General features: G+C 37.0%; 1 pseudogene; it reads right to left on the bottom strand.

Annotated features, from left to right (window-relative positions):
* Positions 1-9,645: 9,645 nt before the first annotated feature.
* Positions 9,646-18,786, bottom strand: LOC120138041 (annotated as a pseudogene).
* Between the last annotated feature and the right edge of the window lie 384 nt (positions 18,787-19,170).

Genomic DNA, 19,170 nt, shown 5'->3' with positions numbered 1-19,170 from the left:
AATACTGCTAAATTGTTTAGTCTTTAACCCTGTAAAGTTAGTATTTGTCTTTGTTTTGTCTTTTTGTTGAAGAAACCCTAAATTGCAACACCAAATTCACAACACGAAAATGAAAATCACAACGCGAAACTAAAATCGCGTTGCGATTTTCATTTTCGCGTTGCGAATTTAAGTTTAAGAAACTTCTTTTATTCGCCAAATTGAAACTTGAATGAATTGTATTACTTCAACAAAAAAAAAAGAAAAATACTAATTTCACAGTGTTGCTAATTTAAGTTTCAAGAATAAACTACTACTCTTTATATTGTCCTTGAACCTGCACTAAACCTATATGTTATCCTTTTAAATGTTTATATAAGTTCTTACTTCTGGAATGTTATCTGATGCATTTTGTGAACTATGATGGAATAATGACTTGGGTGAATACCGTGCTAGTTTGAAACATATTTGGCTTTGTTTTCACTGTTTAATATCATGTCTGTTTATAGTGTATAATTTGTAGTTTTTGGTATATCTAACTTGGTATGTTTATTGTTTTTGTAGAAATTTTTTTCGGCTGCATTAACCTTAAGGAATAAATTAAGCCTAGCCACTAAAATTGCGTCGACGCTTACACCTCTACAAAGAAAATTGTTTGAGGATACTTGCTTCGGGCCATGGCTGAAAGTGCAACATACGGGTGGAGATGCTATGTTGACACATTTGTTTCTTCAGACCATGACTAACGATCTACCCGAGGGGGTACAACGTGGTGATGAGGAGATATGGTTTCATTTTCCTCCGGCACCGGCGTATACTTATTTTGGGCGGGAGGAGTTTTACTTAATCACCGGTCTACGCTTTGGACACGATGATGTAGGTCAGCACACTAGTCATATCGTCCACCCATCATGGTTATATCGGGTTTTTCCTGAGCTGGCAAAGTCGAAGCCGAGTATACACGTCGACGACTTGAAGAGATTATTTGATAAAGATGGTTTTACTTGGATTGATGACCTTGATGTTGTCCGAGTATGCCATTTATTACTTTTACATGCTGGCTTTTTAAGCAAAGAGGGCAGACAACCAATCTCTGAGGACCTAATATTATTGGTAGAGGACCTAAATGCATGGAACCTGTTTCTGTAGGGTTCATATCTATGGAAAGCTACCTGAAAGAAGTTGTCGTCTGCCTTTGAGGACCGAAGAAGTTTGTGGGGCGATGGTTCTAAATACACTTTGACAGGCTTTACTTGGGCCTTTAAGGTAAGAATTTCTATATTATAATGTTTCCAAAATTATAATTAATTATTTAACAATTACTAATGTTTGTGTATTATATTGTTTGTAGATTATATTGTTTGTATATTTGGATATTTAAGGCTTTCCCCAGCATGCGAACATATGCGATAAAAAGATCAAATGATATTCCTAGGGCTATTACCTGGAAGAGGATCCGCATGTTGGATTGGGAAGAGTTACTCCCATATACGACGATGAATGATGTAAGTTAACACAAAAATAATATCATATAAACAAGTTATTACTAGTACAAGTTTAACTTTGTTTGAGCTTTTATATTGTTAGGTGGCCAACTATCCATTACAGAGGCTGACACCCACAGAGGCTGAGCTTGCCACTGATTGGTGGCAAGCTAGTAAGCGGTTTTTTTTATTGGACGGATGATGAGCACCCCCCACCTCGAGAGCCATTACCTGATCGGGCCGATTCTACAGCTCGACACCCGGAGCCATCACCTGATCGAGCCTTTTCTCCACCTCCACCATCACCTATTCCATCACATCATCGAGCCTCTTCTCCACCATCACCTCATGATAGGCAATCGACAAAGAGGCCATGACATTTATCTCCCTATTCTCCACCTCCACGGGATGAGTTAGAGGAATTACGTGATGAGGTCGGTACTTTGCGTCATGAGGTCGGTACTTTACGTGAAGATAATAGTGCATGACATGATGAGGTTCGATCTTTACATGGTGAGGTGGAGTTTTTACACGATGACAATGGTGCGCTACGCGGTGAGGTATCTACCTTACGTGATGAGGTTGCCGCTCTACGCGAGATTGTTTCATTGTTGCAGAATGAGGTTAATATTCTACGCAATGAGGTAAATTTATTTAATAATATACTAAAAATGCAAATAAATTTTTTTCAGCATTATTTATTTATTTATTTATTTATTTATTTATTTAATGATTTATATATTAATTTATTTTCAGCGGCCCGATAAGGTAGATGCTTTACGTCGGGTTTTTCTTGCACGACGGGGTTCACGCATCAGACGTCGTGCACGTGCCATTACGTCTCCGTTCACTCCACTAGTGCTAAGACTCCGTAAGAATAAGCTCGATGCACCTATCATCATTCAAGAGGCACCTCCTATCGTTCAAGAGGCCACTCTCATCATCAAAGAAGCCCCTCCCACCGTTCAAGAGGCCCATGTCATCGTTCAAGTAGTCCTGTCCACCGTTTAAGAGCCCGATTCATTTGGTATCATATGTCGACATATTGATAAACCCCCTCCCGTGCCCGATATGATGGATGTGTGTTGGCTTTCGTATGAGTTACCGGCCAGTACCATTCCTTAGCAAGAGATAGAAACACTACCAAACATAATTACGGATAATACCCTTTGGGCTAAGACCGCAGTTGATTTTTATCTACATGAGCGGAGCAAGGGGTGTTATTCTGACCTATGCCAAATCGACGATGCTATTCATTTGTTTCTTGATCGGTCTTGGTGGGGTATTTTATTAGGGGTTGAAGATAATGGCTACCTCGAAGGGGGGGTAAGTATTATATTCTTCTTATATTACATTTTGATTAATTGTTTTTAAATTATTAATAAATTCACTAATATATTTATTTTTTTATAAAACATCATATTGATGCATGGGTGTCACGTCTTCTAATAATAAGGAAATTGAAGAAAAGAGGTACTCGATGGACTATTATGCCAACGTCTTTTCACGCAGCTCACTTGAAGGATCAGAGAGATGCTTCATATAAGTTGGCTAATGGAAAAGCTAAACTTTATCTTGCGTGGTGGGAGGTCGATAAGGTTAGTATTTATTTTTTGAATATTTTAAAGGTTTTCATAAATTTTATTTGATGTGAACAATTATTTATGATTGCAGGTGTTTATCCCTATTTTGGAACATTGTCATTGGCTTCTCGTCGAGCTTCAGCTCCCATCCCTGAAGACAATGGTATATGACAGCATGTTGAATTGCATACCATTGTCTGATTTGAGAGATATTATTACAAAGATATGGAGCGATCATTTGGCTAAATACTTGAATGCGATTGATTATTGGACAAATTCTGGAAACAAGAAGCCAAAGAAGTTCAAAATTACAATGATCAGAGACGAGACTGCGCCACAACAAACGCAGGGAGTCAGAGGGGATTGTGGTCCTCTTGTATGCTTGTGCTTGGAACGTTTGACGACAGGAAGTATACAGTATCTACCTCCCACAGATAGAGATAGAGCTGCAGTAGGCTTGTGGTTTTGGCATTATATGGCCAGATCGATATATATGACACGCTGCCTACCTGTATCCGCGTGCTGAAAGTTGTACATAAACAATTGGTAAGTTTGAGCAAGTGTTAACATATATACTCTTTAATTGGTTTGAAAATATTTGGTTAAGTACCAAGAATTCAGTAATTTGCTGTTTGTTGGTTTTAGATGTGTAGAAAGTGTTGTTTGAGCAAATGTTTGGTTTCTGCAGGTTAATCCTGAAGTGAGCTGCGTGAAAAGTATTTGTGCATAAATAACAGTATGGGGTACACTTTTTTTTTCTTTTTTAATTGAATTTTACATTGAAAGTTGATTTGTTTAATTGATGAGGAAATAAGATTTATTTTTTGATTAATTGATTTGTAAAAGTTGATTTGTTTAATTTGATTTGTAAATAAGAATTATTTTTTTGCTTGTTTAATTGATTTGTAAAAGTTGATTTGTTGTTTCTAAAAAATTCAATCTGCATTATGTTTGAAGGCAAAAACGACCTGTTGAAGGTACAAATTCGCAACGCGAAAGTCAAATTCGCAACACGATTTTCGGTTTGCGAATTTGACTTTCGCGTTGATCGCAACATACAACATCAAGGTATATACAACATCAAACACATTCCAAGCTATAAATACAAGCTAAGGACACTTGAAGAAGCAAGAGAACAACTATCCAAAAAATCAAACACAAGAGAAAATCCCAACATGAAAACAACTGAACAGATCATATCAATGTTCAAACTCAAGTTGTAGATTTTGATTTCCTTTTGCTTGGCACCATATAAGATTTGGATTTTGATTTTCTTTTCCTTGGCACCATATGAGCTTTGGATTTTGATGAGCATCAGAAGCATTTCAGACTTATGATTTGGGTGGTACTCAGAAGCAATTCAGACTTATTATTTTTGTTATTATTACAAGTTGTAGCCCTCAATTATCGAGATTTTTAGTTTCCATTTGTTGCATTTCTCGTATACCACCCAGATCATACGCCCGAAACATTTCTGACGCTTTAAAGTTGACCAAAAAATACGATGGTCTGGATTTCCCTCGTGTTTAAAGTTGAAAAAAAAACAATGGAAATTTGGAATAATCAATGATAACATGTATATTGGCTTGGGCTAATATTTATAGTGGAGCCAAAATTTATATTGAAATTCAAACTCAAATTGAAATTGAAATTCAAACTCCAATTACATATGAAATGAATTTGAAATGCAGTGTTAAATTGAACATGGAAATTGCATAATTGATTCATACTGTTCAAGTAACATGCTTTATGAACCATCAATCTAAAAGACAATATTGATTGAGTTTAAAGCTGAGTTGTGAGTTGATGGGGTTGTCACACTTGTCACATGGTTGGAATAAAGTACTCACATGGAAGAGATAGATTGTTTTGTTATACACAGCCTATCTCATCTGAATGAAAATATACATACAATATAATCAAACCAAAACATATATACACAACAAATTTATACATAACAATGTTCAAATAATGTACCCATAAAAATGAAATTAATCCGATGAAAAAGAGTTATTTTTAACGAAGTTCGGAACATTATTTTTTCAAATAATGTACCCATAACAATGTTCAAATAATGTACCCACAACAATGTTTAATTGATTTGTTGTTTAATTTTCAATCTGCATTATGTTGAAGGTAAAAAAGACATGTTGAAGGTAAATTCGCAACGCGAAATAAGCGTTGCGATAGTCAAATTCGCAACGCTTATTTCGCGTTGCGAATTTGACTTTCGCGTTGATCGCAACATACAACATCAAGGTATATACAACATCAAACACATTCCAAGCTATAAATACAAGCTAAGGACACTTGAAGAAGTAAGAGAACAACTATCCAAGCAATCAAACACAAGAGAAAATCCCAACATGATAACAACTGAACAGATCATAGCAATGTTCAAACTCAAGTTACTAATGAATGTCTAACTGAAAATGTATGCATTCACACATAAAATACACATAATACAACGTTTGCATTTAAAAATCACCTAAGTTAATAAGTCCAAAAAGGTAAAGCCGATTGGGATTGGGACTGGGATTTTGATTTTGATTGCGATTTTGATTTCCTTTTGCTTGGCACCATATGGGCTTTGAATTTTGATGAGGATCCATTTTTTGGTAGAGGAAAAGATAATTGTGATGGCACTGGTGATCCATAGGTCAACCTTGTATGACCAATTTTCTTACACCGACTACATATCGATATCCTCTTCTCTTCACCCTTAGACGGTATACGATCGTGATTTTTTGGTCGGCCAGGTAGCCTGCTGTCCATGACTGGTGGGAAAACTATTTGTAAGTCATCTGTTATGTCCCAATCAGAAGGATGTGGACATGGGTAGACAATCTCGGTATAAGTCTGTCGATATACTTCTATAGTGTAGCAATCCATAGCGTATGCACTTGAATCATCTTGGTTTAGATGGAGAGCAACTTTTATAACATGGCCATACGGATAACCAGATGTTTGCCATTTCTTACAACTACATGTCTTTGCATTTAGATCGACAAGCCCATTTAAATTATTATCCAATACTTCAAACAAAGTGTTTGAACATGGTTCAACTCTCCAGGACGTTGACTTCACAACACGTTTCGTTATCTTTTTTTCAGTCCATGGTGTAACACAATGTTCCAATGTTCCTGTAAATTTAAATAAATAATATTTAGTAAAATATATGATAAGATACGAATTTAAAGAAATAATATATGCATGGTTTCTTTTCTTGTAGTACCACTGTTGAATAGAGGCTCGAAAAAACTCCATTAACATAGTAATGGGTAATTTTCGGGAATGACGACTTAGAGCGTTGATTGATTCTGCACTATTAGACGTCATGAAACCATATCTTGCTCCAAGTTGATGTACTCTTGACCATTTTTCAAACCCGACATCTTCTAGTGTTTGAGCACATTGAGGTAAAACACGTCTTAAACAATTTATATGCTTATTAAAATCCACTTCCCGATAAGCTTTTACAGCCTTCCAGTATGTCCATTTGTGATTTTTTATACCAACATACCTTGATTTTAGATTTCTGTACAAATGAACACCACAAAGTCCATGAAAAGCATCTAGGAAACACCTTCTAACAACGTTGTCAATTGAGTTTGCCCTATCGGATATGATTGTCAGATTGCTAATAGGACCTATGCAATACCTAAGATGCCCCATAAACCATGTCTATGAATCAGAGGTTTCAGATTTGCCAACCCCGTAAGCTATTGGCAGTATCCCATTGTTAGCATCCATGGCTACTGCTAATAAGTTTACTCCAAGGTATCGACCTTTCAAATGTGCTCCATCAACTATAATAATTGGGTGCATGCAAGTAATAAACAAACGAATATACAAAATCATATACACAAGAAATATAATCATTTAAATGTGAAATGCATGCAATAACAAAAATGAGTCAACAAAATTATAATTATTTACTAACCGCAGCACCAATGGCGATAAACAGCAACTCAAAGCGTCCATCTCTATCTGTTTTGATATGAGTTACCGACCCAGGATTTTTCAGCTTTAAATTGTGACAATAAGCCGACAGTTGGGCAAACGATGCTTTTGGCGACCCCCTCAACAATTTCAAGGCATAAAATTTGGCTCTCCAAGCTTGAGAATATGAGATACTAATCTTGAACCGAGCACTCATGTCAGTCATAATTTCATGTCCCCGATATACCCTTACATTCAAAAACATTAACTCAGCCAGAAAACCACCCAACACCTTTTTGTTTGCCTGTCTATGGTGAGGAAAAACTTGGGTTCTTGAACATGTATTTTTATCAATAAAAGTCCTGACTTGAAACATTTCACAATCTTTTATCCTCTTTGCAATCATACGCCACATACAGTTTTTGTCAATCATACACCTTGTTTCGAAACGATCTTTGCATGATTTGTTAACTCTTAGTTGATAGCCATCTTCCACACATTTCGTATACAAAGTTATCTTCAAGTCTTCCTTTGTATCAAAACAATCATCTTTCTTGATACGAATAACTTTTGTGTAACAATCAACTGATATCTTTACCAACTCTTCTTCCGGTATATGAAGTAATTCTGGCATATTCCAGTTATACTCCCGTGGCATTTTCTTCTTTTTTCTTTCTTTGGGGACTTCTTCTTTTTCTTTTTCTTCATCAGGGTTATATGAATTACAGAATGGATGTTTAACATGTTCATTCACAGTCGTAAATTCCTCCTCATTATCATCAACAACATCTTTCTCGGTAGCGGCTGTTTCATCATCAAAATTCGGGTATTGGCCAATATCAAAATCATTACATACAGGGTCTGTTTCTTCTTCCATCACATCATCAAAATCCGAGTATTGACCAAGATCAAAGTCCGGGTATTGACCAAGATCAAATTTCGAATACTGACTAGTACTCACAATTTTTTCTATTGGCTCATAATCGTCTAACTGGTCAATACGAAAACCGGAATTTGGTGCTGAAAGTTGATTGGGATTTGGATTAGGAAAAGGTTGTGGGTTTTGAGATTGTGTTTGATATTGTGTTTGGTATTGGAAATGTGGTGAAACAAAATTTGCTTGGTGATGAAATTGTGGTGGAACCATTAAATTTTGGGTTGAAGAACTTAGTTGATTACTACCCACTACTGACCCAACTTCACTACTTTTAGGTTCAACAACATATAATGTAACATCATCTTCTTGCAAAACACTAATGTAAGCAATGAATCGTTCAACATCTTCATTTTCAGTTAACAAATAAACTTTACCTTTTCTCAGATAAGATAGCCTAAATCCACTTAGAGGCTCTAAATTCAATTTCTTTGCAACACGTAACATTAGAGTTTCATAAGTTAACTTTTTTAATGACAGTTTTAGTTGAAGATTCATGAGTAAAGGCACATATTGTAAAACACCATGAACATTCTCCCATGACCCTCCAAAACACAAATCTATCCAAACATGATCAACATTAGATGATTTCATTCTAAAAATTGTAAATTAATTTACTAAACAAACGAGCTATAAACTAGATATCATCACTAACTTAGAGAAAACATACCTTTATTAAGTTGATAGTTGATAATTTGGGAGAGAAATCATTGAAAAATTATATAGAAATAAAATTATGTAAAAAAAAATAGAGATGGGGAAGGATGTCGTTGGATATAGGAACGGATGTCGCCGGAGAGAGTGATAGATAGAGATTGAATGAGTTGCGATTTAGAGATTATGTTATGAGTTGTTGCTCCTGCGTTGTTATATACCCTAAATATTTGTGTTGCGAAACTAAAACCTGTTACGAAATTAAATTCGCGTTGCGAATTTGAAATTCAGTTGCGAAATTTGAGATCGCGTTGCGAATTTGTTGGTCATTTTGGTAAATCCAAAAAAAAATAGTTAAATTCATATATTATAAGACATTTTTTGTCATTGAGGTTATTTTCTCTATAATCAATCCAAGAAGCCACCTCGTCAATTTAGAGGGAAACTTGGCCAATATCTGACCAGTTGACATATAGTGACTGTGACTACAAGAGACGTAATGTTTTTCATTGACACTTGTCTCCTGCATGCTTAACACATGGACAATACTTTAAACCATATCAAAATCACCTGAGTCACCATAAGTTATTACTATTCCAAGACAAGAAGTCATTTGATTGTGTTCAAGAAGACACGGAAAAAAACCGGCCATAACTACTTAATAATAAACTTGCCCCAGTTGATAGGTAATACCGACATTAGGACCATACGCATCCCCCATCTTCCCGTAGGCTGCCCAACCTCAACCTCAACTCCAATCCTTATCGAGAGACGTACTGACATAGCTTACCTTCCTATACGTCTATTTGCGACAATTCATAAATTCAATAACATCACCTCATGGGGAAGGTTAAAAGGAGGGGGGAAAAGAAAAGCAATAGACATCCACGAATTAGTCATCATGTATAAACAACACAACTTGCTAAACAAAATTCAAATACGTTGCCAAAACCAACACGAAACAGTGAGGTGAGGCAAGAAGAGGGGGGAGAGAGCATTTTATGGTCTGTATTATCTATCATCTAAAACACGCCTTTTCCTTGCTTCGGATTGCACCACCGAATTTTTCCACTTCAGTTTCTAATTTTATTCAATAAACATTTTGCTGCAAATTTATAGTTTATACTTCACAAGTGAATCCATTGTACTAAATTGTCAACCCAAACATGGTTACGAAAAAACGTCAAACTCCGCAGATGAAGAATTTTTTCTCGTAATCACTGTTTTGAGCCAATCAAGTTCCTGATGACATACTGCAAAATGCCTCCGTGGTTGAAATAAGCCAGTTCCACCTGCATTTAATATAAGTAACCAATGCTTCCTTCAGTGAATCAGGGGGAAGAAAATTCAATCATTCAAGGTTGGGCGCCTGGCTCCCTCAGTTTTTTAAGAGAAGGCGAGAAAACGACTGAAAATGACCTCTGTATCGAATCGCACAATGCAGGTGAACGACTTGCCACTGTCTGTAGTCACACTGACATCTTGACCAGGTCTAATTTCGCTCGCACTGCTGGGAAGATCAATAGTGTAGCGCTCATGGCCAGTCAATCCATGAGTGTCTGCATCCTCTCCAGACTTGAAACATAGGGGAATGATCCCCATGCCAACCAAATTACTAAGGTGAATTCGCTCAAAACTCTTGGCAATGACTGCTTTTACACCCCGAGTATGAGATCATTAATGGTACTAGTAAGAGACAGCACAGGATACATTTAAATTGACAAGAACGAGATCCACATTTTTTTTCACTCAAAGCAGTAAATGTTCAGGAAACGGGAAGAGTGAGAGAGAGAGAGAGACAGCACCATTAAATGGTGCATTTTTGCTAGTCGAGCAAAGAGCCAGTAACTTACCAGTAACATTGGACCTTTTGCGGCCCAATCTCGAGAACTTCCACTCCATATTCAGCGCCAGCCAAAATTATGGTATCTTGTCCTGCAGCCTTGTACATATTTTGATAAATAAAATTGAATAATATTACAATTCACTCATAAAAAGCCAATTTAGATGATTTCTGTAATATAAAAGCGTTAACTTAATATTTAATAGAACTCTCTGGCACAATGAAATGAATGCTCCTTTCTAGTAAAAACAATGAGATGAAATTTAGTCATAGAAATGAATACAATGACTTCATATAGATCACAATGCAAAGGCTAAATCATAAAATACAAAATGTACGAGGGATTAAGAATAGTAATTTACCACTGCAAATTATATACATATAGTTTCTCTCCAGTGGGAATATGAATTGTTTTAGGCCCAACTTCTCCTTTCAATAATTTGTTCACAATTCGGATATTTGCAAAAGTACCCCTGGCCATAATTTCATCATTACCACGTCGACTTCCGTAAGAGTTGAAATCTCTTCTATCTACCCCATGTTCAAAGAGAAATTTGGCTGCAGGGCTATCTTTTGTGGATGGTACCAGCTGGGGAGATGTGATCAGTTGTGATGCTATCTCCAAAGTTAAGCAAGCAGTAGGCATCCTTCACTCCGTGTGGACCTGGAGGTGACATGGTCATGTCTTTAAAGTATGGTGGCTCATGGATGTAAGTTGATGCTGGATTCCAGGCATAAAGGCTACTAGATGGTACAGATAACTCATTCCACATGGGATTTCCTTTGGTGATTGCTTCATATGTTGCTTTAAACATATCAGGCAGCACACTTGATTGTACAACCTGAAGACCGAACAAAAATGGAATCCTGAATTAGTTCCTAATTTTTTAAGCTTAGGAATCAGGGTAAAGCAGGCTGAGTAGCTCACATTAGCCACTTCTTCACTTGAAGGCCAAATGTCCCTGAAAAAGATCTCCTTTCCATCTTTCCCAATTCCAATGGATTCTGTCTCAAAATCAATATCTACCTGCAACATTGTGACCAATGAGAAATACAATCGATCTTTCCAAAAAAATAAGTAAATGAATAAAGAGGTCAAACAAAAAGAAGCTTATGATAACAAAAAGACATGATACATGTCAATTTCAAGAAAAAAATTCTCAACAGAGATCCAGTTGTAAGGAGATGAAGATACATACAGTGCCAGCAAGAGCATAGGCAACAACGAGGGGAGGAGAAGCAAGATAATTGGCCCTTGTCAAAGGATGTACACGTCCTTCAAAGTTTCTGTTTCCTGACAACACAGCTGCAACCACCATATCTGGAAGCATGCAGAATACAGCCAATATGTCAGCATTAAGCATTCCTTTGCTAGTACAACCAACTATATTCTCATAAAATAATTTACCATTTTCAGAGATAGCTGATGCTACAGATTCATCAATCTCTCCAGAATTCCCAATACATGCAGTGCAGCCATATCCCACTATGTGAAACCCTAACTGATTCAAATACTTCTGCAAGCCACTGTGGTGCGTTAATGAGTTTTAGCAATATGAAATAAAGAAGAGAATTCATCATATGGATAACATACTCTTTCCGATTAACGGGAAGTATCTTTTTTGCAAGTATTTGGTTACAACCCCAGAACCTGGAGCGAGACTTGTCTTAATCCATGGCTTGACCTATTAAAAGAATGGTTCAAATATATGCAACAAGGCTTACTGCTCCAAAAATATGTACCCATGTAAACATTCTGGCTAGAAAAAAAAATACCTCAAAACTTCTACATCAAAATATCATTTTAAGAAAAAACAAAAACTAATCTTTTTCCATTGAATAATTTGCCATTGTGAAGTGATTACCCTAAGATATAAATTTATGCCTTTTAATAACACAATTTGGAAACCTTTCATGAGTAGAATGATTACATTTTAATTTTTAAGAACTGCTCCCGGTTAGCAATGTTCAATTTTCTCATTATCAATTACTACAATGATGAGACGATTCACACATGACAGATATAATGGAATGAAAGCCTACCTCCAACCCTAATTCACAAGCTTTCTTTGCTACCTGAGCGGCTCCAAGCATCACATGATGTATTTGTGGTAATAGCGGCTATAACCACATCTCCATGCCTCAATTCAGCTGGAGTCCCATAGAATGAAAACTTTGCAACCTTATTCTGAGATTCCTCGGGTATTGCAAACCCCTGTAATAAGAGAATACAAGTAAAGTGAACAGGGGAAGAGAACGGTAGAGGAGGATGCACTTAACAAAAAATTTCAGCTCCTCTTTTTAGTAAGAGAAAATTCAGGGAACAAATTGTTCTTATCATACAATCAAATGATATACCATTTTCACACCATTCAAGAATTCATCATTTGTGTCAAAGCATCATATTCATGGTCCAGTTCTTGAATAATCAAAGAATAAGATGCTACTCTTATAATATTGGATATGATAAGTGTTATTTTATAAGCACATAGTATCAGTCTAGGATTACCGTTCCTATTTCTCTCGACGGCTCCATCCTCTTCCTCGGAAATTAATTCCGGCAGCGGCAGTCATCCTAGCAGCGATGTCCATGCTGATTCTTCTATCTCTGTAACAGTACACAAACTGCTGGGCCATAATTACCTTCAATGGTCGTAATCAATGAAGATGTACATCACCGACAGAGGCAAACTTGGCTACATCACAGGCGGCACTGAAAAACCTGGTGAAACCGACCCTGGTTATGAAAAATGGCTTCAAGAAAACAGTTTGATTATGTCCTGGTTGATCAGCACAATATCTCCTGCAATTTGGCGAAAAATTTTTACTCTATCCCACTGCTCGTGAAATCTGGAGTGCTATCCAAGAGATGTATTCCAGCGTCGGTAATATTTCTGAGTTATTTGGCATTGAAAGCAAAGTCTCTGACCTGAAGCAAGAAGATCTGAGTGTTACCCAGTATTATAACACATTGAACAGATATTAGCAAATCGATCTGTATGAAGCTCATGCATGGACTAGTGTGACTGATGTTGCCCTCTACAAGAAGATAGTGAACCAGAAACGTATTTTCCAGTTTCTCAATGGATTGCATAAGAGTTTGGATGCTGTTTGTGGCCGAATTCTCAGCACCAAATCTCTTCCTTCCACTGGTGAGGTGTTTTCCGAGGTTCGGCGTGAAGAAAGCTGTCGAACACTAATGATGATCAAATCTTCCCCCCAATCGAAGCTTCTGCTCTGGCTAACGCATGCTGCCACTTCCAGAAAACAAAAATCTGGTAAGCCGTGGTGTGATCATTGTCGCCGAGCGGGCCGTCTAAAGGAGAATTGCTGGAAACTACATGGTCGACCTGCTGATTGGAAACCACAACTCCAACGGCCACTGCAGAATCTTTCCGCCAATGTTGCGCAATCCGACTCATCTCTCAATTTCAATCAGCAGCAGCTTGAATAATTAAACCAGCTGATTCCAAGAAATTTGTCTTGTGTTGACCAAACTCCTGCGACCATGAATCCATCTGGTAGTGCTCTCTTCCTAAACAGTATTTCTCCCTTTTCTTGGATTGTGGAATCGGGTGCTACTGATCCTATGACAAGAAATCGAAATTTTTTCACCGATTTCATGCAGCCTACGGTTCACCGATTTGTTAAGACCGTTGATGGCTCCTTAACGGCTGTGGAAGGCACTGGCACAATGGCTGTTAACAAGAACCATGTGATCCAATCTGTTTTATATGTTCCTAAATTGGATTGCAACCTTTTGTCTGTTAGTAAATTGTGCACTGATCTGAACTGCCTCACTAATTTTCGTTCTCATGGCTGTACTTTTCAGGAAACGGACTCGGAGAGGGTGATTGGCAATGCTAATCTGTGTAGACATTCTTGATGGTTGTTCTCCTCCTCAAAGACAAGCTCGATCAGGCTGTTCTTCTACTACTTCTTTTGTTTGCTTCTCTTCCACTTTACCATCTTTAAATTCGAATGACATTATGTTGTGGCATTTTCGCCTTGGTCACCCAAACTTCCATTTCCTGCAAAAGTTGTTTCCTGCATTATTTATCAATAAAAAAGTATCTTCTTTTACCTGTCTTCTTTTACCTGTGATGTATGGCAACTTGCAAAACATAAACTATCATCTTTTCCATCTTCATTTTATCAACCTTCCCAACCTTTCTCTCTTATTCACACTGATATTTGGGGTCCCTCCCCTGTTCCTAACGTAACCGGGGCTAAATGGTTTGTGTCCTTTATTGATAATCACACTCAAACCACTTGGACGTATTAATGAAAACCAAATCTGAAACTGAGAGTATCTTTCATACCTTTTATCATATGGTTCAAACCCAATTTGACAGCCACATCAAAATCATTAAGAGTGATAATGACAGTGAGTTTTTTACCAAAACATTGAGTTCCTTTCTTAATGAAAAAGGCATTATTCACATTAGCTTGTATGTTGATACTCCCCAACAAAATGGAGTGGCAGAGGAAAAACAAGCATTTTCTAGAGGTTTCCTGTTCTTTGTTGTTTTCAGCCAATGTACCTAAACGATTTTGAGGCGAGGCCTTACTGCTACCTACCTCATAAACCGCTTACCTAGACGAATTTTGAGATTTCAAACACCAAAATAGATGTACTTCGAACCTATCTATATTTTAAACCCATGGCTTGTACCTTTCCTATTCGAGTCTTTGGATCATCTGTTTTTGTCCATATTCATAAACAATATCAAGGTAAGTTGGATTCACAGGCTATTAAGTGTGTTTTCCTTGGCTATTGCTCTCTTAAAAAAGATACAAATGCTATTCCCCTACTACTCGGAAGTTTTATGTCTCCATGGGTGTTACATTTCCTAAGTTTGAACCTTATTTTTCCAATTTTGAAATTTAAGGGGAGAGTTTGAATGAATTTCAGCCCCAACATAATCTTTTACCCCTTGATGTACCAATTACCTCTTCTTTTTCCAATCCTCTACCAGCTTTACCACAACAACCAAATGAAACATCCTCCCTATCCGAAACTGCTCATTCTCAGGCTGAAGTAAGAGAACTTAGTGTCTATACGAGGAGGAAGAAACGACCTACTACACAGCTTAGGACTACTCAAGAATTTGACCCGGTTCCAATTTCCTTGAATGATGATGAAGGTATGACAGCTTTGAACGATACAACCATTGCTCCTTTAATTGATTCTTATGACTTACCTATTGCTTAAAGGAAAGGTGTTAGGAGTTGTACTCAGCACCTAATTCAGAAATATGTGGCATATGGGAGGCTAATGACATTCAAGGCCTTTATAGCTAAGGTTGATATTTGCTTCATTCCTAAAACTATTTATGAGGCCTTGAAGGACCCTAGGTGGAGAAAGGTTGTTGAAGAAGAGATTAAGGCATTGGAGGCAAACAAGACTTGGATTATGGCTGATTTACCTTCCGAGAAAAAGACTGTAAGTTGCAAGTGGATATTCACAGTTAAATATAATGCGGATGAGAGTATGGAATAATTCAAGTCTAGGTTGGTGGCAAGAGGGTTCACTCAGTCTTACATGATTGATTATCAAGAAACTTTTGCACCAGTTGCAAAACTCAACATCGTTCACATATTGTTGTCTCTTGCTGCATATTTAGACTGGCCACTTCATCATCTCGGTGTTAAAAACGCTTTCCTCAATGGTACTTTGGAGGAGGAACTGTATATACAGAAATCACCTGGCTTATATTTGAATTCTAATTCGGGACAAGTTTGCAAACTTCTAAAGTCTTTATACGACCTTAAGCAGTCGCCACGTGCTTGGTTTGAGAGGTACCAAAACTATTTTACACTTTGGCTATCGTCAGTCTCAGGCTGATCGCACTTTGTTTGTTAAAACAACTTCCAGGAACAATATGACTATTCTAATAGTCTATGTTGATGATATAATCATCACTGGTGATGATTCTTCAGAAATTTTGAGGTTGAAGAATTTTTTAGCAAAGGAATTTGAAACTAAGAACCTTGGTTCTTGAAGGTATTTCCTGGGTATGAAGTGGATGGAACAAGTAGTGGCATTGTGATAAATCAAAGGAAGTATGTTTTGGATTTGTTATCTGAAACTGGTATGATGGGCTGCAAGCCTGCTGAGACACCCATGGAGTACAACCTAAAGTTCATAACTGATGGTGGTGGTTCTCTAGTTGACAAGGGACACTATCAGCGATTAGTAGGCAAGCTCATTTACCTATCTCTTACGAGGCCGGATATTACTTTCTCGGTGAGCATCGTAAGCCAATTTCTAAGTAATCCTAAGGAGGAACATCTAGAGGCAGTAATCAAGATCTTAAAATACTTGAAAATGACACCTGGTCATGGATTTTTTTTGCGAAAAACTCAAGCAAAAAGGTCGAAGTCTTCACAGATGCAAGTTGGGCTAGTGAACTCACATTCAGGAGGTCATCAACCGGGTATTGTGCTTGTGTTTGGGGCAACTTAGTGATGTGGAGAAGTAAAAACCAGAATGTCTCAAGGAGCAATGCATAAGCTGAGTTTCGAGCCTTGGCTCAAGAGCTTTGTGAAGGAATTTGGATACAACAATTGTTAGTAGAATTGAGGTTGAATCATGACACCAACTTTGACCTCAATTGTGATAGTCAATCGACAATCAGCATTGCAAAGAATCCGGTGCATCATGATAGGATGAAGCATGTGGAGATAGATCGCCATTTCATTTCAGAGAAGGTTACAAATGGGACTGTCAAACTTAACTACATTTCTACTCACCAATAGCTAGTTGATATACTCACCAAGGCACTTCCAAGAACCACCTTTGATGAGCTTATATCCAAGCTGGGGCTCTACAACGTATACTCCCCAGCTCGAGGGGGAGTGTTGATTATTGATTCTGTCGGTTAAAAATCCCTAAGTATTAGGTTGTTAGGTTTAGTTTTAAAATTTTAAATTTGAACTAGTTTGTTAGATTTTTCTATTTCAGATTCCTAAAAGTAAGAGCAGATTTTACTTTGTAAATGAAGTGAGAAGAAAATAAAAATTCAAGAGAGTTTAGTTTCACTAAAACTCACCATGGTATTCTTAACAATCTATATGTCCTCATCACCACTTCAGTGTTCCAAGAAGGAAAAATCAAGACCCGTCAAAAATGTATAAATATCATATACCTTAAATCCAACTTTGTTATCTAAGCATGCATGCCAATCTGCTTTCATTTCTTTCAGAGGAACTCGATCATGAGGCCTGCAATAGAGCAATCAGATACTACAACAAGAATACCAAAAATTAACAAGATTTTTCGTCTTAGAGAAGATTGCAGTTTCTAGATATCAAAAATACTTTTACCTCTTGGGGCCTGATATACAGGGTTCAACTTCCTCTAGTTTCAATTCCAGGTAGGAAGAGTACACTTTGTCAATCTGAGGCTGAGTTTACAAACAAATTCTTAGTCAGAAACTGTATGCTGAAAATTTTTAAATCATAGATGAAAGAACCTATATGTATATTTACCTCATTGTAATCCACGAACATCTTATTTGCCCGTAAATAAGATTCTATCATTGCAATCTACATTAACGTAGATAAGTCAGTAAATCAAATGTGTATACATCATATGAAACAAATATTTATTCTAAGTGGCTTACATTCTCATCACTCCTCCCAGTCAATTGCAGATATTGCAGGGTGACATGATCCACAGGGAAAAATCCCATGGTTGCACCATATTCAGGAGACATGTTGGCAATAGTTGCACGGTCTGCTAGTGACAATTCGCTCATGCCTTCCCCTGCATAAACATAGAGGGGAAACATGTACAAGAAACAATGAATAAGTTACCACATAGTAGTTGTATTGAAGATTATACCATAGAATTCCACGAACTTGCCAACAACCCCGTGCTTCCTCAGCATTTAAATGTCAACACCATATCGGTAGCTGTCACACCATCTCTCAACTTTCCTAGTAGTTTAAACCCAACAACACCTGGCAAGACCATGCTCATGGGCTACATGCAAAAAGCCTAGTGTACGATCATTAGCTAAGGAATTTGCCAATCAAAATTAAGAGTCCACGCTTTCAGCAATGTATTAAGAGAAAAAGGAAATTTATTAGGACAATTAACACATCAATAACTCCATAATTCTTCTCTTTTTCTTCCTTCCCCATCTTTCCCCTCCTTTTATAACACAAAACCTATTAATTAATAAGTGGAATATATAATTAACCTGGCCAAGCATGGCAGCTTCGACTTCTATACCACCAACGCCCCAGCCAGCAACACCCAACCCATCAATCATAGTTGTATGAGAATCAGTTCCAACAACACTATCGGGATAAAGCACGCCATTTCTGTTGAAAACAACTCTTCCGACATATTCTAAATTGACCTGTTAACCAAGATTACATAAACTTGTATGAGGACACAAAAATGCCGGCAAACACACGTATTTTGTTTCCATGATAAACAAAGCTTGTCAGCAGCGGTGTGCAATTTCTTTCCCCCTTGCCGACATTATAACAAATCATTTGCAAGAATAGCAGCATTTTTATGTATTTGCAACTAATAAACAACTTATTATGATCTCTTGATGTAGCATATAAAAATGATTGGTTTAACTCTAGAAGTAAGTAGGTTCGTGCCTTATCAAATTCAACTATTTAAAAATAAAATTTATTTTGTTTAAATTTATAAAAATGTTTTTATTTTTAAATTACATCACTTCTTCCATAAAATTTGTTGAAAAATATAAAAATATTGAATTTGGT

This window comes from Hibiscus syriacus, unplaced genomic scaffold (genome assembly GCF_006381635.1).
Source record: "Hibiscus syriacus cultivar Baekdansim isolate YM2019G1 unplaced genomic scaffold, ASM638163v2 tig00110678_pilon, whole genome shotgun sequence".
NCBI classification, from domain to species: domain Eukaryota; kingdom Viridiplantae; phylum Streptophyta; class Magnoliopsida; order Malvales; family Malvaceae; genus Hibiscus; species Hibiscus syriacus.
The sequence above is the reverse complement of the archived record's forward strand: the minus strand, read 5'-3'. Positions and strand labels throughout refer to the sequence as shown.